Source organism: Myxocyprinus asiaticus, chromosome 46, assembly GCF_019703515.2.
Source record: "Myxocyprinus asiaticus isolate MX2 ecotype Aquarium Trade chromosome 46, UBuf_Myxa_2, whole genome shotgun sequence".
Classification (NCBI taxonomy): Eukaryota; Metazoa; Chordata; class Actinopteri; order Cypriniformes; family Catostomidae; genus Myxocyprinus; species Myxocyprinus asiaticus.
The window spans coordinates 25,615,072-25,641,628 of NC_059389.1; the positions used below are offsets into that span (position 1 = coordinate 25,615,072).

At 38.9% G+C, this 26,557-nt stretch overlaps 1 pseudogene; it reads left to right on the forward strand.

The window, feature by feature from the left end:
- Positions 1–223: 223 nt before the first annotated feature.
- LOC127435720 (uncharacterized) lies at positions 224–26,557 on the forward strand (annotated as a pseudogene).

The following is a 26,557-nucleotide window of genomic DNA, read 5'->3' on the forward strand; positions in this document are numbered from 1 at the left end:
TTAAAGCTTTACTTATTTGTATATATGCTTGCATATGGGAGTTTAACTGTTGGAAACAAAGTATTAAAATCATTTTGACCCCTTTTTAAAGTTGTGCAGGACCAAGGAAGGGTTAAACAAATGGTGACCAGTGTCACAGTATTTAAAAACGTACAATTTCCCTTCTACAGATATTCATTTTAATCTAAAATCTTGATTTATAAACTACTTCAGGTCAGGTAAAATGATGAGTGAAGCCTCCATAAACAAGAGACCCGTCTCAGCTCGCTCGATTGTGACCAAATTGAGTGGATCTGGTGTATTAAACCAAACAACTGAGGAATCTGAACCAGTGACTGTTGAACTTTGTCTTTCTCCAGAGAAGTTGGTAGGCTTTTAATGTTGAGTTTAAACATTAGTCCATTGAACTGGGTGATGTATAAATTAACCAATATAATCTTTAAAATAAAGAGCAACAAGAGTGCAAAGTTTCCATCTTAGGTTTGATTGTTTTTCAGAAGATCCTGTCTGAATCTGACAATCTACAGGAAGTGACCTCACTGGAAATGTGCGTTGACACTGGACAGGACACTCTAGGAAACTTTGGTGAGATTGAAACACATGCTGTCATGCCCAGACACAATTATTATTATTTTTGTAATCAGCATAATGTAAAGGCAGTGCAACAAGAACTGCCATGATGTAGAAGTACTTTACCATTTAAATAATATATTAAATAATATATTATTATTATTATTATTTCTGAAATGAATGTTTAAATAAAATATTCAAATAAATTCATGTAAATGATGTAAAACACATTACCGTTCAGAGAATTGGGGGATAATAATGTAAAAAAAAAAAAAATGTAATGGTCCTAAACATAGAGTTAATTTTCTTTAAGCAAAATTTAATTTCTTAATTTTTTTTAATTTAATTTTGATTTTGGGGACAAATTATGTCCCGGACATGTTACAATACATTAAAGGAATGTTCTGGGTTCAATACAAGTTTAGCTCAATCGAAAGCAGTTCTCGTTTAGCCTATTAAAAAAAAAAAAAATTGCACTTACAATGGAAATAAATGGAGCCAGCATAAACATTAAAATATACATTGTTTCAAAACTGAAGCCACAAGTAGTAAACATTCAGTGCTGGGTATTAACACATTATTTTTAATCTGGATTATTTAATCAGATTACAAAAAACAAAGACAGTAAATTACACATACAGACCTGATAATATACACCAGCCATAATTACACTGAATATGGGTGGTAAACCACACATAAATGCCGAACCAATTGCATTAGTGCGGTAAACTTAGTTTTAGTTTCGCAAACTGCTTTAATACTCTGCTTCAAAAATGTACATGAATGCGCTTTTGCTTTTGTGACAACTTTTTTTTTTTTTGGTGATGTTAATTCACAAATATTACTGCTATGCCAAAATTGACGGAGTAAGAACATTTTAAGTGCCTTTTTTATTTCACTCAGAAAGAGAAATATCGAGTAAAACACACATACAAAATCAAATCAATTCTCATATTTTGATCCATTAAGTAAGTTACCTTTAATGCAGTTAAGCAACATTAATTGAAAATGTTGCTTATCCACTCAAAATATTTGAAAATGAAGCTTATCCTACTCAAATGCATGTGAAATCAAAAAAACAAGAATTAGGTCACAAGTAATTCAAAAGTAATCCAAAAGCAATCAGATTATATTACTTTAAAAATGTAATCCAATACATTGTTACTGACTACAGTTTAGTGATGTAATTTGTAATCAGTACCAGATTACAATTCAGAAGTAATTTACCCAGCACTGTAAACATTATATCTGTTAACATGACTTTAGCTTCCTAAAATTGCTTCCTTACCTTTTCTGTGTAAAGTTATATCCAATTGTACAACTTTTTTGTCATGACAATGTAACGGCAGTGAACCCTGTAATCTGGTAAATGCCGTAACGTTGGTAAATCGCTGAATTATGCACACTAAAATCATGTTAACACGTTTAACGTGTACATCTTGTGGCTATACTTTTGAAACTTTATCAACTGGCCCCATTCACTTCCAACGTGCCATACCGTAAACACAATTTTATTTTATTTTTTAAAATAAAGCTTTACTTGTATTGCACTCAGAACCTTCCTTTAAGTCAAGTCAAGTCATTTTTATTTGTATAGCGCCTTTCACAACACACATCGTTTCAAAGCAGCTTTACAGAAAATCATGCATTAACAGAAAATGAAACCGTAATATCTATAAAGTCTTAGAGTCTTCATTATGTAGTTTGATTAAATGCAATTATGAAGTGTGTATAAAAATAAGTAATTAAATAGTAATTGTATTTAGAAACCCAGTGAGCAAGCTGAAGGCGACTGTGGCAAGGAACACAAAACTCTATAAGATGTTGGTTAGTTAATGGAGAAAAATAACCTTGGGAGAAACCAGGCTCACGGTGGGGGCCAGTTCCCCTCTGGCTAACAGCATGAATATAATGCCAGTATTACTTATTTATGTGCAGTGCAAGTCATGGTTTAAAATTATTAAACTGGTTGCTTGGGAGACCTGGCTGGAGTCACTCAGCACACCCTGGATTTGAACCCACAACTCCAGGGGTGGCAGTCAGTGTCATTACTTGCTAAGCTACCCAGTCCTCTAAATTAGATGCCATTAAATTTTTTTAGAGTTATCGATCATGATCAATGTTTCAGATTCCGGCAGACCTAACTAAAGCAGCCTAATTGTGTGGTGAAGAATAAATTAGGTGTATGCCTGGCTAAATAGATGAGGCTTTAGTCTAGACTTAAACTGAGTGAGTGTGTCTGCGTCCCAAACAGTGTTAGGGAGACTATTCCATAGTTTAGGAGCCAAATAGGAAAAGGATCTACCTCCTTTTGTGGATTTTGATATTCTAGGAACTGTTAACAGGCCAGAGTTTTGCGATCATAATGAACGTGATGGAATATAGCGTGGTTCAAGGTCACTTAAGTACTGTGGAGCTAGACCATTCAAAGCTTTGTATGTAGTTAACAGAATTTTAAAATTAATACGAAATTTAACAGGTAGCCAATGTAATGACGATAAAGTGGGGCTAATATGATCATATTTCTTGGTTCCAATCAGCACTCTGGCTGCTGCATTTTGAACCAATTGAAGTTTATTTATTGAACTTGCTGGACATCCTCCCAGTAATGCATTACAATAATCTAGTCTTGAGATCATGAACGCATGAATTAGTTTTTCGGCATTAGCAATAGAGTGCATGTGCCGTAACTTAGCAATATTTCTTAGATGGAAGAATGCTGCTCTACAAACATTGGAAATTAGATTTTCAAATGACATATTGGTATCAAATATAACACCTAATTCTTCACTGTTGAAGACGGTGTAACAGTACATCCATCGAGAGTCAAATTATATTTTAGTGGCTTATTTTAGAGGTTTTTGGTCCAATAACTAGTACCTCTGTTTTGTCAGAGTTGAGTAGAAGGAAATTTCTGGCCATCCAATCTTTGATTTCATTGATACACTCTGCTAATTTGGAGAATTGTGAAATTTCGTTGGGTTTCGAAGAAATATAAAGTTGGGTATCTTCGGCATAACAGTGGAAACTTATTCCATGATTCCTGATAATATCTCCCAGGGGAAGCATATATAAGGAGAAAAGCAGAGGCCCTAAAACTGATCCCCGTGGCACTCCATACTTAACTTTTGTTTGATTTGACAATTCCTTGTTTACACAGACAAAGTGGTAGTGGTCTGCTAAATAGGACCTAAACCATTCTAATGCAAATCCACAAATGCTAACATAATTCTCTAGCATAGTCAAGACAATATTGTGATCTATCGTGTCGAAGGCAGCACTAAGATCTAAAAGCACTAGAAGAGAAATGCAGCCGCGATCAGATGATAAGTGCAAGTCATTAGTAACTCTGATAAGTGAAGTCTCTGTACTGTGGTGTGGCCTAAATCCTGACTGAAATTGTTCATATATATTATTTCTCCATAGAAATGAACATAATTGGGAGGACACTACCTTTTCTAGTATTTTCGACAGAAACGGGAGATTTGAAATCGGTCTATAATTATCCAATTCTCCAGGATCAAGTTGTGGCTTCTTCTTTTTTTTTTGTGATTAACATTTTTATTAATTTTTCAAAACAAAGAAAAACAAAACAAATATACAATGACACAACATTAACTCCCACTACTTCCCCTCCCCAATCAAGAACCATCACCCGACCCCAAACGAACATCCCAGTGGTCTTACATGAGTACACACATATACAGAGAATAAAATAATAAAAAAAAATATATATATATTATTTATATATACACATACATACACACACACACACACACACACACACACATATATATATATATATATACATATACACATATAATAAACATACAACTCTAAACTATACCTCTCTCTCCACAGACCCACTCCGAGAGCCACCCAAAAACATCAAATATCTACCCCATTTCCCAATAAAAGAATCCCATATCCCCAACCTTCTACACGTTACCTCTTCGAAGGCTGCCATCCTTCCCATCTCCTCGCACCACTCCCAAATTGAGGGTGCTCCCACCGACTTCCAACCCCTTAAAACAATCTGCCTGCCTATCATCGCACTGTTGAGGACCCAATTGTTTATGAATTTGTCACCTATGTCGATGACCGCCCCATCACCCAAAACACAGAGTCTGGGGCAAAACGAAATCCGAATGCCCAACACGTCACACACAACACTCTGTACTTTCAACCAAAATTCCTGAATCTCAGCGCACCACCAAAAAACATGGGCCATGTCTCCATCCTCTGATTGGCATCGCCAGGTGGGTGTGTCTTTAAGACCAAGCCTATACAATTTAGAGGGGGTCCAATAGAACCGATGTAAAATCTTGAATTGTATAAGGCACACCCTTGCATCTGTCGATGCAGTTTTTATGTTTTTTTTTAAATCCTAGCCCATTCTCCCTCCTCCAATTCCAGATTTAAATCTTTCTCCCATAATCTCTTGAGAGTGGTTGAGACTCCGTCCCCCAGACTCTGAATTAATAAATAGTAATACACTGATGCCTCATGGCCCTTTCCAAAAGCAGAAATCACCTCTCCTAGAGTATCTGCTGCTTTAGGGGGGTGTATGCTATTCCCAAAAATAGTACAGAACAAATGGCGTAACTGAAGATACCTAAAAAAACTGAGATCATGGGATCCCAAAATATTGAACCAAATTTTCAAAGGATCTCATCACACCGCTCTCATAAAGATCACCGAGTGTATTAACCCCCCCTCGCAATCCACTCTGACCAACAAAAAGGGGACTTATTAATGCATAGTTTGGGGTTTAGCCATAGGCTCGAGGCAACATTTAGATAAATATCTGAATTAAACACTCTGGACACTTTTGTCCATACTGAGTGCAAATGTGAAATAACGGGGTGTGATTTAAGTTCTCTATTTAGTTTGTGGAAAGGCTTTGCAATGGCAAAATAGGGGCAAGAAGTTCTTGTTCAATGCAGAACCAGGGAGGGGTTCTTTCAGGTGGAAGCGACCAATGAGCCAAATGTCTGAGACCAAATGCATAATAATAAAACAAAATCTTGGGTAGGCCTAGCCCACCTTTGTCAATCGGCCTATGTAACTTATTGAAATGTAGTGTGGGGCGCTTACCACTCCAAATGAAAACTTCGCTATGCTCTCAAATTGCTTGAAATAAGAGAGGGGGACATCTACCGGGAGAGACTGTAGCAAGTAGTTAAATTTTGGTTTACAATAAACGTACTCCCGAACCCATACATTTCCAAAATCTTAAAAAGATAATCCCATTCTACCATAGAACCATGCCTTCTACCATGCCTTTTTGGCATCAAGTGAGATGGCAGCGACCGAAGTCTGATCATTCGCCATTGACCACATGATATTGATGAAACGCCTAATATTATCAGAAGAGCTATGACCCCGAATAAACCCCACCTGATCTATACAGTGCATCCGGAAAGTATTCACAGCGCTTCACTTTTTCCACATTTTGTTATGTTACAGCCTTATTCCAAAATGGATTAAATTAATTATTTTCCTCAAAATTCTACAAACAATACCCCACAATGACAACGTGAAAGAAGTTTGTTTGAAATCTTTGCAAATTTATTAAAATGAAAAAACGAAAAAAATCACATGTACATAAGTATTCACAGCCTTTGCCATGACACTCAAAATTGAGCTCAGGTGCATCCTGTTTCCACTGATCATCCTTGAGATGTTTCTACAACTTGATTGGAGTTCATCTGTGGTAAATTCAGTTGATTGGACATGATTTGGAAAGGCACACACCTGTCTATATAAGGTCTCACAGTTAACAGTGCATGTCAGAGCACAAACCAAGCCATGAAGTCCAAGGAATTGTCTGTAGACCTCCAAGACAGGATTGTATCGAGGCACAGATCTGGGGGAGGGTACAGAAAAATTTCTGCAGCATTGAAGGTCCCAGTGAGCACAGTGGTCTCCATCATCTGTAAATGGAAGAAGTTTGGAACCACCAGGACTCTTCCTAGAGCTGGCCGCCCGGCCAAACTGAGCGATCGAGGGAGAAGGGCCTTAGTCAGGGAGGTGACCAAGAACCCGATGGTCACTCTGACAGAGCTCCAGCGTTTCTCTGTGGAGAGAGGAGAACCTTCCAGAAGAACAACCATCTCTGCAGCACTCCACCAATCAGGCCTGTATGGTAGAGTGGCCAGACGGAAGCCACTCCTCAGTAAAAGGCGTATGACAGCCCGTCTGGAGTTTGCCAAAAGTCACCTGAAGGACTCTCAGACAATGAGAAACAAAGATTGAACTCTTTGGCCTGAATGGCAAGCGTCATGCCTGGAGGAAACCAGGCACCGCTCATCACCTGGCCAATACCATCCCTACAGTGAAGCATGGTGGTGGCAGCATCATGCTGTGGGGATGTTTTTCAGTGGCAGGAACTGGGAGACTAGTCAGGATCGAGGGAAAGATGAATGCAGCAATGTACAGAGACATCCTTGATGAAAACCTGCTCCAGAGTGCTCTGGACCTCAGACTGGGGAGAAAGTTCATCTTCCAACAGGACATTGACCCTAAGCACACAGCCAAGAGAACAAAGGAGTGGCTACTCCTAGATTGAACAGATCTGGAGAGATCTGAAAATGGCTGTGCACCGACGCTCCCCATCCAACCTGATGGAGCTTGAGAGGTCCTGCAAAGAAGAATGGGAGAAACTGCCCAAAAATAGGTGTGCCAAGCTTGTAGCATCATACTCAAAAAGACTTGAGGCTGTAATTGGTGCCAAAGGTGCTTCAACAAAGTATTGAGCAAAGGCTGTGAATACTTATGTACATGTGATTTTTTTTTTTTTTTTTTTTTTTTTTTTTTTTAATAAATTTGCAAAGATTTCAAACAAACTTCTTTCATGTTGTCATTATGGGGTATTGTTTGTTGATTTTTGAGGAAAATACTGAATTTAATCCATTTTGGAATAAGGCTGTAACATAACAAAATGTGGAAAAAGTGAAGCGCTGTGAATACTTTCCGGATGCACTGTATGTATAAGAGATGTCATAACTTAACTTAATCGGTTAGCCAAAATATTTACATCTAGCTGGATCAGGGAAATTGGATGGTAACTTTTACACTCATTTGGATCTTTGTCTTTTTTAAGAATCAGACTTATCCGGGCTTGTGTCATGGTTGGCGGAAGCTTCCTATTCTTTAATGATTCAGAATAGTCTTCTAACAAAAGTGGAGCCAGTTCTGTAGCATAAGATCTAAAAAATTCAGCGGCAAAACCACCTGGCCTGGAGCCTTGCCTGTAGGTAAGAGATGTGTTTCTTGAAGAAAGACTATATCATATTTCTTACGTTTAAGAAAAGTAATAACTTTCCTTCTTTTAATAGGGTGCCCCAACCCATTCACATTCCATGTGGAGAGAGACAACTTATTCATATTAAAATTTGACATATTGATATAATAAAAAATAAAAAAAATGAGTGTGTCAAAAACAAGTTTACACAGATCACATTCACCATTAGTGAAACAATCAAATCCCGAACTTCCCCCCGAACAAACCAAACATAAAAAAGAAAAACGTGCGCATTAACCCCACGCACGACAGAGCCAACCAGCTACAATCCCTCTAAACTCAAAGAGTCCATGTACGCATACGAGAACCCCCGCGACAACTTTGCCATCGGATTATTCAAGTCCGGTGCTTCTGCACAAATTTTGTGAGGCACAATTTCATAACAGAAAATACTTTGTAAAACAGACCCCAGCCAACAGGCAGAATAACAGAAAAAACATGTAGATTCATTCACAGAACTGTCTCGAAGGTGTGTTCCTCCACAAAATAAACTCCAGCTCCAAGCCGTTCAGTTTCCTCGGACAGACAAACAATTGTTCAGTGAGCCGGCTGTTATGAGTGCAGCAGATGAGGTAATCATTCTACTAGGAGCACAAAGCACAAAGAACAAACATATTTAATCACAACTGTCCCGAAGTAGTGTAATTCCACAAAACAAGCTCCAGCCACTAGGCAGAACCAGCACGAAAAACAAAACCGGCATCCTGTTTCCTCGGATGATCAAGATCCAAACTAACTCGGAGGCCGCCAAAAAAAAAACAAAAAAAAAAACACCATAACTTACTCAGCCCGTCAACTTTATAAAAGACGTCCTTTATGTGAGCATGTAGATAATTTGCGGTCATCCAAAGTGTCCATTCTCGATTTGGCTGGGAACTTCAGTGTAAAAAAAATCTTCCGGCAATGCAAAAGTTTCTTGGAGTCATGCCATAAAACAAACTCCAGCCGCTAGGCGGAGCCAGCGCAAAAAGAAACAAAAATGGCACCCAGCTTCCTTAGATAATAGAGTCTCTTAACCGCGAGTCAGTCCACTAATATAAGAAACATCAAATGGCTTACTCCAATGTATTTATAAAGGAGAATGCCTGTTTTAGACAAGTAAATACTTTGCAACCATTCTTCGTTTCTATTCTCAGTTTGGCCGGAAACATCAGAGCAAAAGTAATCTTTCGCCGATGTAAGAGTTTCTTACATTCCTTGAACCGATCGCGTTTCTCTCTTGTCGAATTCACAAAGTCTGGGAACAAGAAAATATTATGGTTCTTCCAAGAAAGCTTCCCTTTACTCCTCGCCTGGCACAACACAAGATCTTTAACGGATGATTTCAGAAATTTGGCCAGAATGGATCGAGGCCTATCTCCCTCAGCAGATCTGTGAGCCGGGACTCTGTGAGCTCGCTCGATTTCCAGTTTATGGCCTGTTATGTCGAGCAGATTCGGGAAAAGCTCGTCCAGGAATTTCACCATATCTCTGCCCTCTTCATGCTCAGGAATTCCAACAATTCGTATGTTATTTCTTCGGCTCATATTTTCGGAATATTCCAGTTTTTCCGAAATTAATTCCAAATCTGTTTTGGACGCGGGCGGATTAGCAGATAATTCCCTTTCCGATGACTCAAGATAATCGATTCGTTTTTCAACTTCTGTCACTCTTGTAAACAACTCTAAAGAATTTTGTTTCCATCGCCGTAATCGATCGAAGTATTACAGCAAGATCCTCCAAGTCAGTAACAACCTTCATCAGCATCACCGAGATGTTGGACAGTTGACGCTGAATTTCATCTCCCAACGCGCCATCCAAATTGGCTCGCAGTCCCGTCAGAGGCCTCAGCTTGAACACGTACGTGTCTTTTAATGTCTCCAGAGTCTGAGGATTTTGACTTCTTTGCCATGTTTACCTCAAGGAGCAAGTATGTAACTGGGTGTATAGAATCTCACCGGATTATAACATGAAAATAATTAAAAAACTAGCAAAGTTCGCAGAGCTCGTGTCTTACACGTCTGCTTCTCGCACGGCGTCATGTGAACCCAAGTTGTAGCTTCTTAATAAGCGGTTTGATAACTGCCATTTTAAAGTTTCTTGGGACATGTCCTAAGGATAGCGAGGAGTTAATAATATTAAGAAGAGGTTCTGAGATTACAGGGAATACCTCTTTTAAGATCTTAGTTGGTATTGGATCTAACATACATGTTGTGGCTTTTGATTTTTTGATAAGTTTTGTTAGCTCTTCATGACCTATGACAGCGAAGGATTGAAGTTTCGCATGTGGAAAATTATGAGACACTGTTTTCTGAGGTACTGTGACAGATGATTGCATAATTCCAATCTTATTTCTGATTATTTCAATTTTATCTGTAAAGAAATTTATGAAGTCATTACTATTTTGCTGCGATGGAATATCTGGTTCAGTTGAGGCTTTATTTCTAACAAATTTAGCCACAGTACTGAATAAACACCTAGGATTGTTGTGGTTATTTTCTATGAGTTTGCTAAAATATGCTGACCTGGCAGTTTTTAGTGCCTGTATGTAGCTACAAACACTATCCTTCCATGCACCGCGAAATACCTCTAATTTTGTATTCTTCCATTTTCCGAGCTGCTCTCTTGAGAGCATGAGTGTGATCCTTGTACCATGGTGCAGGGCTTTTTTATTTAATTTTCTTTAATCGAGTGCTAGAGAAGACTGTATTTATATTTTTTGTTATTTCATCAAGTTCTTCTAGACTTTGGGGCTTACTGAGTGTATGAGATATATCTGGAAGATTATTAGTGAAGCTGTCTTTAGTGGTCAAAATAATATTTCTACCTGAACGATAGCGTTGTGTAGATTGAGTAACATTGGCTGATCGCAGCATACAAGAGACAAGGTAATGATCCGAAATGTTATCGCTCTGTGGTAGAATTTCTATAGTATTAATATCAACTGCATATGACAGAATAAAGTCTAGCATATGATTATGGTCCTGTCACATTTTGTCTGACTCCAAGTGAGTTGAGAATATTGATAAATGCTAATCCCAATGTGTCATTTTCATTATCTATGTAAATGTTGAAGTCACCAACAATTAAAGGTCTATCTACAGTAACTACTAGATCTGATAGAAAATTAGCAAATTCACCAAGGAAACCAGAGTAAGGCCCAGGTGATCTATATACTGTAGCAAGGGCAAAAGACAACATATTTTTTATTTATATCTGACGGTGTTACGTTAAGCATTATTAGTTCAAAAGGCTTAAACTTATATCCTGTCCACTGAGTAACACCAAAAACGTCACTGTAAATTGTAGCAACACCCCCTCCTCAACCCTTCAGACAAGGCTCATTTTATTAAAACAAAAACCTGAGGGAGTAGATTCATTTAAACTAATATAATCATCTGGTTTAAGTGAAGTTTCAGTAAAACAGAGCACATCCAAACTATGATCTGTAATAATTTCATTTACAATTAGTGCTTTAAAGGGGTCATGACATGAGGAATAAAACTTTCCTTGATCTATTGACATATAAGAGGTCATTGTACTATAAAAACTTATTGTACGTTTCAGAACTCAAAACTTCCTCCTCATTGCAAAAATAATATTTGTTGAAACCAAGCTGCCAAAACTACTCGTTCTCCACTTCCTCCACATTGTGATGTCACACTGTGGTAGATATTGCATCTGACCACCTCCACATCAACGCCACCTTACATTTAAATCAAATCAAATCAAATCAAATCACTTTATTGTCACAGAGCCATATACACAAGTGCAATGGTGTGTGAAATTCTTGGGTGCAGTTCCGATCAACATAGCAGTCGTGACAGTGATGAGACATATACCAATTTACAATAACATCAAATTAACACAACACAATTTAAACATCTGTTATACACATAATTACACTCAACTTAAAACATCAAATTAACACAACACAATTTAAACATCTGTTATACACATAATTACACTCAACTTAAAACATCAAATTAACACAACACAATTTAAACATCTGTTATACACATAATTACACTCAACAATATATAAATAATAACATACACTGTACAGTATACAATATGCTGTTTTTGTTTCTGTTTTTTTGTTTTTTGTTTTTGTTTTTTACTATATAGATACACATTATTCAATAAAAATTAAAAATTAAAATATATATAAAAAAAAAGTATATATATATATATATATATATATATATATATATATATATATATATATATAGAATGTACAGTATTGTACTGTATTGACATTCAGGCTGTCGGTTGATAGTCAGTTGTTAAGAGAGACATAATATAATAATAGTAATATAATTTATGACAGTCCGGTGTGAGATAAAAGAGTAATAAAGTGCAGGGCTGATGTATTTTGATCGTGGGAGATCAAGAGTTCAAAAGTCTGATTGCTTGGGGGAAGAAGCTATCATGGAGTCAGCTGGTGCGGGTCCTGATGCTGCGATACCGCCTACCTGATGGTAGCAGTGAGAACAGCCCATGGCTCGGGTGGCTGGAGTCTCTGATGATCCTTCGAGCTTTTTTCACACACCGCCTTGTATATATTTCCTGGAGGGAGGGAAGCTCACCTCCGATGATGTGTTTGGCAGTTCGCACCACCCTTTGCAGTGCTTTGCGGTTGTGGGCAGTGCTATTGCCGTACCAGGCGGAGATGCAGCCAGTCAGGTTGCTCTCCACAATTTAATAGCTTCCACAGCATGCCCAGCAGTGGTGAGCAGATCGGTCAAGTGCAGAGTATCATAACAGTGGGTGTGCGCTGTCAAGTCTTAAAGGAGAGGCAACACCAAAACCAAACGTTTCTGACAGAGGATCAGAATGAGGGTGGAAAATAACCATGTTTTACAAATATATGACTGTTTTGTTGTGCAAAAAAATGTAATAATATTATAAGTGAACCTCAAAGAAAATATTAAAATAATTAAAAAAGGCATGTCATGACCCCTTTAATAATTGTGTCAGTTATCTTAAAAGATACATAAAATCACTCTTGAGTGAGTCCCATGATAAGTAACAAAAGACCCCTTTCTTATTTTTTATTGTATATTTTCTTCAAACTGCCCCTTTGAGCTCATTCAAATGCACCCTGCATCCTTCCTGTGCAAAGGACACCTTGAAATCCAAGGTTGTGTAATAAGTACTAAGACAAAGCAGTACTGTATATTTTCAGGAGTAACCTGACATGTGTTTAGAGAATTTGATTTCAAGTGACTTGGTGTGTTTGGATGTATAGCACTGATAGAGCAAGAATTGGGACATCTGTGACGTCTGAGGAACATTTCTGTTGTGTTTTTTGTCCTCTTGTCTCACAGGTGTCTACTTGCCTAAGCTTGCACAGCTGAAAATGAACAACAGTTTGATCTTATCTCTGAGGTGAGACCCTTTGTTTCCCTATAAAAGATACTTTGTTACATCCATAAAGGGATTGTTCTGTCATCATTTACTTACCCTTTTGTTGTTGCAAACCTGCATGACTTTCTTTCTTCTGTGGAGCACAAAAGGAGATGTTTTGTAGAATGTCCTGGAAGCTCATTTCCCACCCTGGTCTCATAGAATCTAAAGTCTAAAGTATACTAGCGTCTTATAAAGAACTGTAATTTTTGTCAATGGCCTTTTCAAACTCAAAGGCCAAGGGAGGAAATGGGCGATTGACTGCATATGTTGGATTCACAGTATAATTAATACAGATGGCTCAAAACTCTCAAATAGGAGGAGAGATTACAAACAGGGTTACTTAGTGAGCTCAAAGCTCGCATGGGACTTGAAAGATGTGAATGCATTTCCTGCTTTGGGATGCTGAGGTGCTGGAGAAAGTAGGATCCGGCACGGACAGGGGAAATGAATCAGGGAATGTTGCTGTAGAAGATGAGGGGAATGATCACTTATTGTTCAGTGTTTCCTTAGGGACCTCGGAACCAGCCTTTCACACCTGCAGGTCTTATGGCTGGCTCACTGCGTTCTGACCAACCAGGAGGGAATTTCTTCTTTTGTGTCCTTATCGAAACAACGTTTAGAAGTAAACAACTACAAAGGCTAAAAGAATAGTTCACAAAAGCAATTCAGTTTTACTTGGAAATGCATCACATTATAGTAGTAAAATGTGTTGTAATGCTGTTTTATGTTGACTTGCTATATTGCAGGGAAATATCATATGTCTGTTTAGTCTTCCCAATTTAGTTATTTGTATGCAGACTTTACACATAAAGAAATTGTAACACATTAGGAAGAAGTTAATAAAATTAAAAACAGTGCACACAGTAGTCCTGCAGCCACAGGTGGTATGTGCGCATTAGAAATCTCATTTTCTCACAAAAAGACTAAGTCAAACTAATTGTACACACAGTGCACAGTGAATATGACATTAACTTTAAGCGTACATGAAGCGCTTTTACTTTGAAGTTGCTCTGTCACCCTTGTTTAGATCCAGAGAGCAGCAATCTCCTGACAGCTTCCGGTTTACTCAGCCGAGATCGCCTGCTTGGAGTGTCAACTAACTGTGATTGGTCATTTGCACGTGAGGGATGGCACCTTCACATGCAAGCAGGGAATTTTTTGTGCCATCGTTGCTAAAGAAACTTATCAACCACCTTTAGCAACACCCTAGCAACAACTCAGAACACCTCAGCAACCATCTACCAATGCCCAAGCAACCACCCAGAACACCCTAGCAATACTCCAGCAATTACCTCCTAGAAATTCCCCAGCAACCACCTAGCAACACCTCAGCAACCCCTCACAACACCCAAGCAATAACCGAACAATGCCCCAACAGCCACCTGGCAATACCCCCAACAAACACCTAGCAACACTCCAGCAATCACCTAGCAACATCCCAGAAACCACCCAGAACACCCTAGCTACATCCCAGCAACCACCTAGCAAAGCCACAGCAACCACCTATCAAAGCCACAGCAACCAACCGGAACACCCTATCAACCATCTAACATTACCCCAGAATCCCCCTAGCAATGCTTCAGCAACCACCCAGAACGCCCTAGCAACCACCAAGCAATACCCCAGCAACCACCTTGCAAAGCCTCAGTAACCACCCAGAACACCCCAGCAACCACGAGCAGTACCCCAGCATCCACCTAGCAATGCCCCAGCAACCAACCAGAACACCCTATCAACAACCGAGCAATGCCCCAGCAACCAACTAGAACAGCCTAGCAACAACCGAGCAATGCCCCAACAATCACCTGGCAACCACCCAGAAATACCCTAGCAACCAACTAGAAACGCTCAAGCAATCACCTATAGAAACACCCCAGCAACCACACAAAACAGCCTAGAAACAAACTAGCAATGCCCAAGCATCCACATACTGTAGCAACGCCCCAGCAAAAACGTAGAAATGCCCCAGCAACCACCCAGACCACCCAAGCAGCCACTTGGCAACGCCCCAGCAACCACCTAAAACACCCTAGCAACCACTGAGCAATGCCCCAGCAACCACTTTGCATCGCACCAACAACCACCCAGAACACCATAACAAACACCTAGCAAAGCCCCAGCAACCACCCAGAACACCCTAGCAACTCCCTGACAAACACCCACAACACTCTAGCATCATGGTGGAATGTTGCATGAGCAAACACCACTCATATTTTCTTCAGAAAATACCTAGTTTATATGGAATGTTGCACTCTTTGCTGTCAATTGTGGTTGGTTGTTCTTTTTTTTAAAAAGTGACATCATGTCCAATACCACCAACTGCTTCTGAATGTTTGTATCACATTGATTACTGGCAATTTGTGGAAAGACAACAGCAGATTAGGGGCAAGAGAGGTGTATGTTTCTGCTAGATAAGGCTGTGTTTCTCTGTGGTTGAATGTTTTGAGCTGAACTCACTCTCTGCAGAGCAGGCTAATGGTCCTGGCAGATAATGATGACGGCTTCATAAGCCATAAAATCGCTATTACTTATATTTCAACTGCTTGATCTAATGCTGCCCTGCTCCATCCATTACAATATTACACATTAATATGCATGATATTAGAGACATGAGGGAAAAATCAATGATAATGTTGGTACTAGTGTATTTCATGGGAAACTTTTGTCAAGGTGCTGCAGGAAATGTACTAAGACATATAAATGATTTTAAGTCCAGTCATGAAACCCGACATGGTGCAAGCTGATAGTTCCTTTGACATGAAATCAACTTGCATACTCTCTCTTTGTCTAACATTTAAATTGTCTAGATGTGCTCATGGGGGATTATGTGTTTGTCTAATTGTGCAGCAGCAGTATATCTGACTATAATATTTTTAAAACTTACTCAGAGTTGTCATGACTAAACTGTATATTAAACATAAAATGCGATGTTTGTCATATTTGAAGTAAATACTGTATGAATATGAAAAGAATATGAAAACAGCTTTACTGCATTGAGGGTAGTGTTCCTCACACTCAGTTCTTTTTCTCACACTCGTTTCTGCTGCCCTGTAAATCAGTTTGTTTTCAGCACCAGGAAATACAAAACTGGGGCAAGCCTGCAACTTTGAATATGCATGAAGTGGTAAATTAAGGATGCCCTCATTTGCATTTGCTTTCTCTGTGTCTTTTACTCACTCTCTTTACCTCCTCACTGGCGAAATGGGTGTTTGCATGGCCTTTTACAGCTACAAGTGACTGATATAGATATACAGTATTTGCTGAGGGCTTGTAAGTATGTCAAGTGAGTATTTCCTGAGGCATCTTGGCATATAACTAGTACATTTCCACTATTGTATGAAAAACAATCTAGTTATCTCTCTAGATATATTTGTCTTTTTGTTGGTATTTCATACATGCGTTTTGATTTGAGAATTATTTAATGTCTGATCTCAAATTTGATTTGGTGTATTTGGTGAACAGAGAGACTACAGCTACAGGTCTGCAGTCCGTGAGTTTATTCCTCAGCTAAGACATCTGGATGATGAACCTGCTGATGAGGACAAACCTCAAAGCTGTAGAACTCCACTGGAGGACTGGACTCTTCACTGGAACCTGGAACACACAGATACAGGTAAACACAACCAATATCTGCCAGGACCTAAAGTCCATAATCAGTTTACAGTATGCTGTCTCTCATGAGGTCAAAGTGGCACTGAATTGAATCATACCTTCAAAGCTATCCATTCACATCCCCATTCATTTCAATGGCAGTTACACAGCTGGCGCAGTCATTTCGCAATCTGCATGCTGCCATCTTTGTACATGTGTGCTCAGTTTTGGTCATGGAAGTTTCTGAGCCGTAATTGTAATCAGGAGCAGTTGGTTTCAGAATCTTTTACTCCATCAGAGGAGAGATCTATCAGTGTATGTGGCGTCAGACCCAGTTCTGCCTGGCTTCTGAGTCCAGGTTCATCCTCCAGCAGTCTCTCAAGTCGCCCTGGTAGTGCCAGACCTCTCACTTTCTGCAATGGCTCAAGTCCAGGCTCAACTGACTCCAAACTAGCCAACCTGAAGCCAGTGATCTAACAAATGGTAAGACTCGTACATTTGTACATACTTGTACCTGATAGAGCCTAAATGATATCACTTCTTGCACTATTGTGGCTAAATAGCTTGTCTTCTGACCTGAGTATTGGCCTGACCTCCCTGTGTTTTCAGTAATATGTGAAAGTTAATGTTTCCGCAAGTGTCGGGAGTTTTCTCTGTGGGAATCCTCTACAGGCTGCTCAGACACGAAGATAGAAAATAAAGGTAAATCCAAGAATCAGATATTAAGTAAAGATATTAAAGGAATAGTTCACCCAAAAATAATTGTACATACAACATGAATGACTTTCTTTCTTCTGCAGAACACAAAAGGAAAAATTGTAATGAATATTAACATTTTATGGGCAGGATCTTGAACGCTATGAGAGAAACTCGTTCACAGTGGCTCGATTTCATGCGAGAATTTGCATTGTTTAAAGGTGAAGTATGTCATTTCTGCGCTACTAGTGGCACCAAGCGGAATTACAAAAATACATTATGTTTTCAAACAACACCCCTGTCGTTCTGCCACACCCCTTATGCCGAATTCACATATACTCCATGAGCGGGGTGTGAGCGAGGCGTGAACAATGGGTTGCGTTTGGGCTTTCACATTGGCCGCGTCTCTTTTCTAGGTTCCTACGGCAATGGCGGGCAGTCACATTTTTGAGTCTTTTCTAAAATCTCCTGATTATTTTAGTTTTCTACTGCACACAGAGCCGCTGAGTTTAGCGTTAGAAACGTGGCAAAAATATGCTCGGCGCTGAAACTATCTGCACACTTCAGTAACTGGAACACTTCATTTCGCGACTCACGTTTGCAGTGTGAAGGGTGTAATCTGTTAATATGGACACAGAAACGAAAATGCGCTGCTTATGCTCCGCTCACGCCCCACTCATGGAGGATATGTGAAACCATCGTTAGACTCATTACTCCCTTACGCACTCTCTGATTTCCTATGAACAAATAGGGTATTCTAAGTAAAAGGTGATAAATGTTTAATGTCGTGATAAACAAGACCACTATAATATAAACTGTACACACAAGACAGAAAGCGTGGCAGAGGAATCGGGTCGTCATATAACATCGCCGGATTGAACAGAAACTGGGTTTGTAGGAGACTCAGCACATGAGGAAGGATGGTTCTTCAAATTTATCTGAAGCTTGACTGTAATGACCTAACTTGTGTGGCAATTAGAGGTCTGCAACCTGAACTGGGCCCGTCAGGACCCAAGAATCCGACGGGTTTCGGGCTGGGTTCGGGTCAGTTTTTTAATTATGACTTTGGGTTCGGGTCGGGTTCGGGTTTGTAATTAATGAAAAAATAAACAGGCCTACTGAACTTGTTTTGCGCATGCGCTCTCACTCACTGATGTGTGAACGGTTGAATTAGGGGCTATTCACACCGTTTTTGCGTGCATTTGTTCTGTTTTACAATAATTTTCTTATGTAAACATGCTGGATGAATGTCTTTGAGTGTTGCACTGCGTCTCGCTGTTTCTTCTGCTAATCACACAGGACCAGCACATTTTAAACACTGTGTCAAGTTAAAAAGAACTTCAAATTTTCAAAAATGCATGTCGAGACACCTGCGCTCTGTTTGATTCTTTGCTTTGCGTCTAGATTGTTTTTAGCCCAGGTGTCACAAAGATTCAAAGTTCTAAACAAGTTGAGGCTGCATAGAGAGGACTGTTGCATTGTTTCATGTTATTCCAGATTGTTCTGCACCAAGCAAAGTTTCAGTGCATAAATGGTAAGGCAATGTTTTTTTCCTTTCTGCTCTTGTGTACTGAGCCTGCTGTACCTGTTAAAACTGTGTATGTTTACTGTTTCAGTACTGTTATAAATGTTGCCTATATGCTTAACCTACATAAAATAGAGCCTATTGCAACAGCACTTGCAAGGAGAAGAAATTATAAAGATAGTGAGCAATTTCGGGTTCGGTTCAGGCATAAAATCAGATGGTATCGTTCGGGCCACACGGTCTCGGGTAGGAGTGGGGTTTCATTTTAAGGCCTGTGCAGACCTCTAGTGGCAATACCTTGAGTGTAGTTTACCTGTCAAGAAGTAACTCTCCCTCAAAGTCCTCACCTTGTAAATGTGACGACAATGTTCACAACCTCACGCTATAATTGAGTTAGAAAGTGATGGGTGAGGTTGAGCGGGTCGCTCAAAATATATACATCAATGTTTTGATAGTGCCTGGGAGGCTCAGTGATTATACTTTTGGGGGAGGTAAACCCACGAATGGCTTACTAAAGCCCAAAGTATACATACAGGACGCCTAACGCAAATCTCATCATCAGCAGTGCTCGAGCACTGAACGCACGCAGCCCAATTTTTCTAACTGTGCATATTTGCGCATACGTCTGGAGTTATTTGCACAGATTAGTGGGACACTCACATTTGAGCCGTTGCTGTCACGAAGAAGTGCTAGAAGATATAATTGCTGCTAAACATCAGGAGATGAAGGTAAAAACAAAACAGTGTGAGGAGGTCTGCAGGTATTTCCCTGCATATGTATAACTCGAATCTGAAGGAATATAAAGACATCTTTATGGGTCTTAAATGAGCTGTAAATCCTTTACCGTAAAAATGAGCGCAAATGAGATTTGTGAGCTACAGTGGGGGAAGATTTTCAGAAAACAGCAACATCAGTTTCAGTCTTTTCTTCGCACAAAGCTATTGTATGGCTTCAAAACTCTTGGAAAATAGTGCACAAGTTGTATTTACTACTTTTATGGTACTTTCATGGTGCTTTTTTGTACTTTTGGAGCTTGACAGTCTTAGTCCTCATTCACTTTCATTGTAAGGTTTTTTGGGGTGAACTATTCCTTTAAGGTCATTTTTTTCCTGATTAAAAAAGTTTTACTCCATAAGAAATTAATAGTAATTTTGAAACATATGTATAAAGTCATGAGCACTCACATGAGATGAGGAATCCAGTCTTATTGTAACCTTATAAAAGCTGTTTTATTCTACATGGAGAGGGTCCACACATGGGGGCTGCCATGTTAGAATCACACGACCAGCCAAATACTACTCACTTAATCTCAGTAACCGTCCTGTTATTGGACACTTTCACTCATTGATTAAAGTAATCATGTCTGACTGTGAATACTACATTTCTACAGTGTCATCTGAAACTGAAAACTATTGATTTAAAATTATGCTGCATCCATGCTGCTAGGTGTCAGTGTTAAGTCCAAGATGACAAATTAAAAAATATTACTGAGTGCACTTTTATCAAATTAAAGGGTTCTTCTCATAGTTTCATTGTCATGTTTATACCTCTTTTTCAACCAATCATTCTTTCTGTCTCTCACTTTGTCCAGCTCCAAAACTCCCATTCTCAAACCCGACCCAGCACACGGTTTGGCAGTTATATTCCTGAACACACGCATGACCATGAAGAGTTGAGCAGTTATGACCGCAGTGTGGTTTTTGCTGAGCTCTGAAGCTGGAGAATAGAGCATGACAAGTACTGAACCTTCTTCCACGAACTCTCACACACACTTTTTCCCCAAATACTAACGTACACTATGATGGAAACTGTGTTTGTCTTTTGTGCCAGATGTCTGTTGGCTATTGAGAGGGACCGACAACCTCAGGTAATGAAAATCCTCTATAGTGATGATGATGATGATGACGAAGGCAGCTACAATTATAGTTTTGGCAGTGATGACAACACTAGAGAGGAGGAGGAGGAACAAGAAAGGACTGTCAGAGATACCACCTCTCCCGATTCGTCCTTTCAATCTCCCTTACCAGGTACATCATGTTATTTTTCTCCTAGACACAATCCGGGTTGTGTGAAACAAACTTTATCAGATTGTGTCTCAAGACTACCAATAGAAATAGAAATTTTATTGAAAAGTTGACCTACCATTAACCATACTGATCATGTGCCTCTTCCAGATCTGTTCCACCAGGGCTCTGAGTCTCCAGAGATATTCAGGACGTCCTCTTCATCAGACAGTACTATGTCTACCTCACCCCCTCTGAATGCAGTAGAGCCCTCTTGTTGCCGGAGGGTAGCACAGATCCACGCAGACTCAGGAGACTCAGGAGACTCAGACCTCATAATAACACTGAAATCTATATGCCAAGGCCATCAGACGAAACCCATGTGATTGATTTAGGACCCATAAAGACAAACTTGGGACCCAAGAGTACCATGATTGTAAAATCTCAGCTTGTGTCTCCTCACATCCTCCACAAAACACAAAGACCATCCACTGGTTCTGTGGTCACCCCCTATAGAGCCCAATGGTATGTTCCCATCATGTAATTAAAGCATTAATTAACCCAAAATTGAATATTCTGTCATAATTTTTTCACCCTCATGTTATTCCAAACACGTATGACTAACAGGTTTGACTTCAACTAACAAATATATATTGTCCCATTTAGGTCAGAGTCTACTGGGAATCATCGACAATCACACAACCAACACAACCCAATCATATGTAACACTTCTACAAAACTTATACCCACACGTCCACAAACAGCCAGAGCTGCGCTGCAGAGGCTACCAGACCGAGTCCTACTGCCTGCTAGAGGAAATGCCCACCTGGAATGATGGATTGTGGGTCAGACTGGGTCTTATATCTTCACTGCTGCAACTTGAGAGTGTTTTAGCAGTTTTTGGATTTTGTGTAAAGTTAAGGAGTCTTTGTCGAAAAGTAATTATGTTATCTTGAGCTCACTGTCCTTATGGAATATATTTAGGTCCATATTGAATGTGTTGAAATGTTGGAATTATCTGGATTCCTCTTTTTTTCCCCCCATGCTGCATAATACATTTGTTATATTTTTAATGTCAGTTTTTCACCCCTATAAGCATTGTCCTTTTAAGACATTTTAAAGGTGCACTCGGTACGTTTTTTGTTCACGTTGTCTTGGACTTACATTCGACACCCACAGTAGGGGTGTGGATGCAGCATCATTCAAACTCGGTAGTTTTCAGTTTTAATAGATGCCATTGTAGAAATTCACAGCCAGCCAGGATTAATTAAATCCCTGAGTGAAAGCGTTCAATAACAGGATGGTTACTGAGATTAAGCGAGTAGTATTCGGCTGGTCATGTGATTCAAACATGGCAGCCCCCATGAGGGGACCCTCTCCTTATAGAATAAAACAGCTTTTATGAGGTTACTGATATGACTGAAGTCTTTATCTCATGTGAGTTGTCATGATTTTAGTCATTGGTTTCAAAATTACAATTAATTTCTTTAGAAGTAAAACTTGAGAGAGAGAGAAGATGACAAAATAACATGTCCATAAACATATTTTATTATTTATCAAGATGTTAAAGGGGTCATTACATGCCTTTTTTATTTTGATATTTGCCTTGAGGTTCACTTATAATATTAGTAAAGTTTTTTTGTTGTTTTATTTTGCACAAAAAACATATATTTGTAAAACATGATTATTTTCCACCTTCATTCTGCCCCTCTGTCAGAAACGTTTGGTTTTGGTGCTACTTCTCCTTTAAGACTTGACAGTGCCTGCCCACTGTGGTGACTGGCTTTCTGCTCTTGACTGATCTGTTCTGCTCACTGCTACTGGGCGTGCCATGGAAGTAATTAAAGGTAAAGTAGGCATTGATGTGTTGTTGTGGAGTAGGGATGGGTGATACCACTTATTTATATATATATACAGGTGCATCTCAATAAATTAGAATGTCGTGGAAAAGTTCATTTATTTCAGTAATTCAACTCAAATTGTGAAACTCGTGTATTAAATAAATTCAATGCACGCAGACTGAAGTAGTTTAAGTCTTTGGTTCTTTTAATTTTGATGGTAAACTGGTGCAGTGACTTTGGTTTTCAAAAAACACAATGGACCAACACCAGCAGATGACATTGCACCCCAAATCATCACAGGCTGTGGAAACACTAGACTTCAAGCAACTTGGGCTATGAGCTTCTCCACCCTTCCTCCAGACTCTAGGACCTTGGTTTCCAAATGAAATACAAAACTTGCTCTCATATGAAAAGAGGACTTTGGAACACTGGGCAACAGTCCAGTTCTTCTTCTCCTTAGCCCAGGTAAGATGCCTCTGACACTGTCTGTGGTTCAGGAGTGGCTTAACAAGAGGAATACGACAACTGTAGCCAAATTCCTTGACATGTCTGTGTGTGGTGGCTCTTGATGCCTTGACCCCAGCCTCAGTCCATTCCTTGTGAAGTTCACCCAGATTCTTGAATCAATTTTGCTTGACAATCATAAGGCTGCGGTTCTCTCGGTTGGTTGTGCATCTTTTTCTTCCACACTTTTTCCTTCCACTCAACTTTCTGTTAACATGCTTGGATACAGCACTCTGTGAACAGCCAGCTTCTTTGGCAATGAATGTTTGTGGCTTACCCTCCTTGTGAAGGGTGTCAATGATTGTCTTCTGGACAACTGTCAGATCAGCAGTCTTCCCCATGATTGTGTAGCCTAGTGAACCAAACTGAGAGACCATTTTGAAGGCTCAGGAAACCTTTGCAGGTGTTTTGAGTTGATTAGCTGATTGGCATGTCACCATATTCTAATTTTTTGAGATAGTGAATTGGTGGGTTTTTGTTAAATGTGAGCCAAAATCATCACAATTAAAAGAACCAAAGACTTAAACTACTTCTTTAATACACGAGTTTCACAATTTGAGTTGAATTACTGAAATAAATGAACTTTTCCACGACATTATAATTTATTGAGATCCACCTGTATATATATATATATATATATATATATATATATATATATATATATATATATGTGCCTAAACAGAAAATTATTAGACTTCTTTGTTTACCCTTTAAAAATTAGTATAAGAATAAGTATAAGCCACATATAAAACCACAAAATGAACCATAGATATTATTATATGGTTACTATTACTAAAACCAAGTTACAATATGGATACTACAGTAATGCTGTAGTAAAACCATGGTTAATTGTATCAAAACCTTGGGTACTGCCAAAAAGAAAAGAAAAAAAACAAAAACATGGTTACTACAGTAATGGTTACTAGTCATGGTTAATACAATATTACTACAGTAAATCCATGGGTAGTTTTCATGAGGGTATCATTTATTAACATGGATTACAGATTATCAATGTTTTAACAACTCTGAATTTAAATAAGCCTGTAAAAATTGTCAAACAATCCCATTATAATACATCACGTCTAGATTTGTCATTACTTATTGTGAATAACTCCAGATGCTGGTTTTCTGTCATTACCTCAGGAAAGCACTGCTCCCTCTTTGAACGAGCGCTATGACTGAAAGTTTGAGCGCTGTCTGTGACTGATGGTGTATTTCAGCATTTCTGCGTGTCAAGATGAGCGGGAAAAAAATAGTTCCTGCGCCATGCAACAATTCGCTCATATAATTCTTTTTTTCCACTTGGAAGCTTATGAGATGCATTAATACTCATGTAATATAAATAAGATCACTTGTTAAAAAAAACAACTTCAGAATTGATATTTTTATGTGAAGATCGATATTCTTGACACCACATCAGTATCGCTTTAGTATCGATCTGCCCATCCCTATTGTGGAGGTGGTCAGATGCAAATGTAGTGTGACATCACAATGTGAAAGAAGTGGAGAACGAGTTGTTTTGGCAGGTTGGTTTCAACAAATGCTCTTTTTCTGCAGTTAGAAAGAAGTTTTGAGTTCTGAAACTTACAGTATGTTTTTATAGTACAATGACCTCTTATATGTCAAAAGATCAAGGAAAATTTGATTACTCATGTCATGACCCCTTTAAGTTAAAATATATACGAATGCATAAGGGAAAGTAAATAACTGGTCACCATTTTTTTCACATTACTCCTGCGGTGTGACAAATGACTTTTTAAAGAAGCTTTATTCCTTGTAGGCCCTCAGTCAACTCGACAGCATGTGTCATAATGTTGATTACCACAAAATAATTTAGACTCGTCCAGGGACCAGTCCATTGAAACTGTTTCAAAAGTAAAGCCACAAGATGTAAACATTAAATATGTTAACATGATTTTTGTGTTAAAATCAGGGATTTCTATCGCCCTAATGGCATTTACCAGAGTAAACGGTAACCATCATGACAACGAAGTTGTAATATTGGATATAACTTGCACAGATATTGTAAGCATGCACATTTTATCACACTAAAACACTCATTTGCTGGACTGTGACTAATGGGGGCAAAGGTGGTAACAGTTCAAGGGGCCCACAGGTTCAGGGATGCCCACAACAAATTTTAAACTGTATTTTTTTTATATGAAAGGGGACCAGATCAATATACAGTCAGGGGGTCTAGAATTCCTTGCTATGGCCCTGCTCTTTTGACCACTTTGAAAATGGCTAGTCTTGCTAAATTTATAATTTACATTACTGAATCACTAGAGGGCGCCATCTTGTTTTTTTCTTTCAGATTTATTTAAAGACATACTTTCCATGTTTCGTTGACATATTTATCAAGTTAGACAGGGTCTTTGTCATATTGTATCCATGATATACTGTACATGATGTACACATGATATGTGAACACTAATATGGTGAAATATTGCATATCTATATCTATTTGAGATGATGTTGATGTATGACTCCTAAACTATGCTCTCCATATGTTGATGGTGCATAGTGGGGAAACATCCCGCATTTTTAACATGTCTGGTCTTGCAAGTACAATGTGTGCAGACGCAGGTACTAGACTGTTATTCCACCACGTGCCTCTGAAGTTTGTACAGATGACAACTCCGATAACAGCTAGCGTTTTGTGCTGCAAAACACCCTATAATTTATCTGCCAATAATTCCCCTGGGCTTCAATTCTTTGACCATTTTAGTAAGTATTTAGTTTGGTTAAAAGGCATGATAACCCATTTAGTATTTCAATGTAGGTCCAGATGTCTCTTCTAATATGGTTTTAACCCCCAAAACTAATGCAGACCTGTCTTTCTGCTTACTTAATCGGCCATACTTCCTTTACAGCTGCAGAGCAAACATCCACATGACTAATCTGGAGATGTGTGTGAGTAGTAACATGTTCTGTACAATATGTAATCTCTGTATAAAGCAGCATATTATGGAAGCCAGATCCTGCTATAGATTAAACAAAGTAAAAAGGTAATTCAGACTTTATTCATGTTTGTCCTGACTAGCCACTGGACGGCGCCATGATGATTCTAAATGCCGCTGGACTGTTTTCTGGTTCTGGTCTCCATAAGAAACTACCAATAAAACCATTTT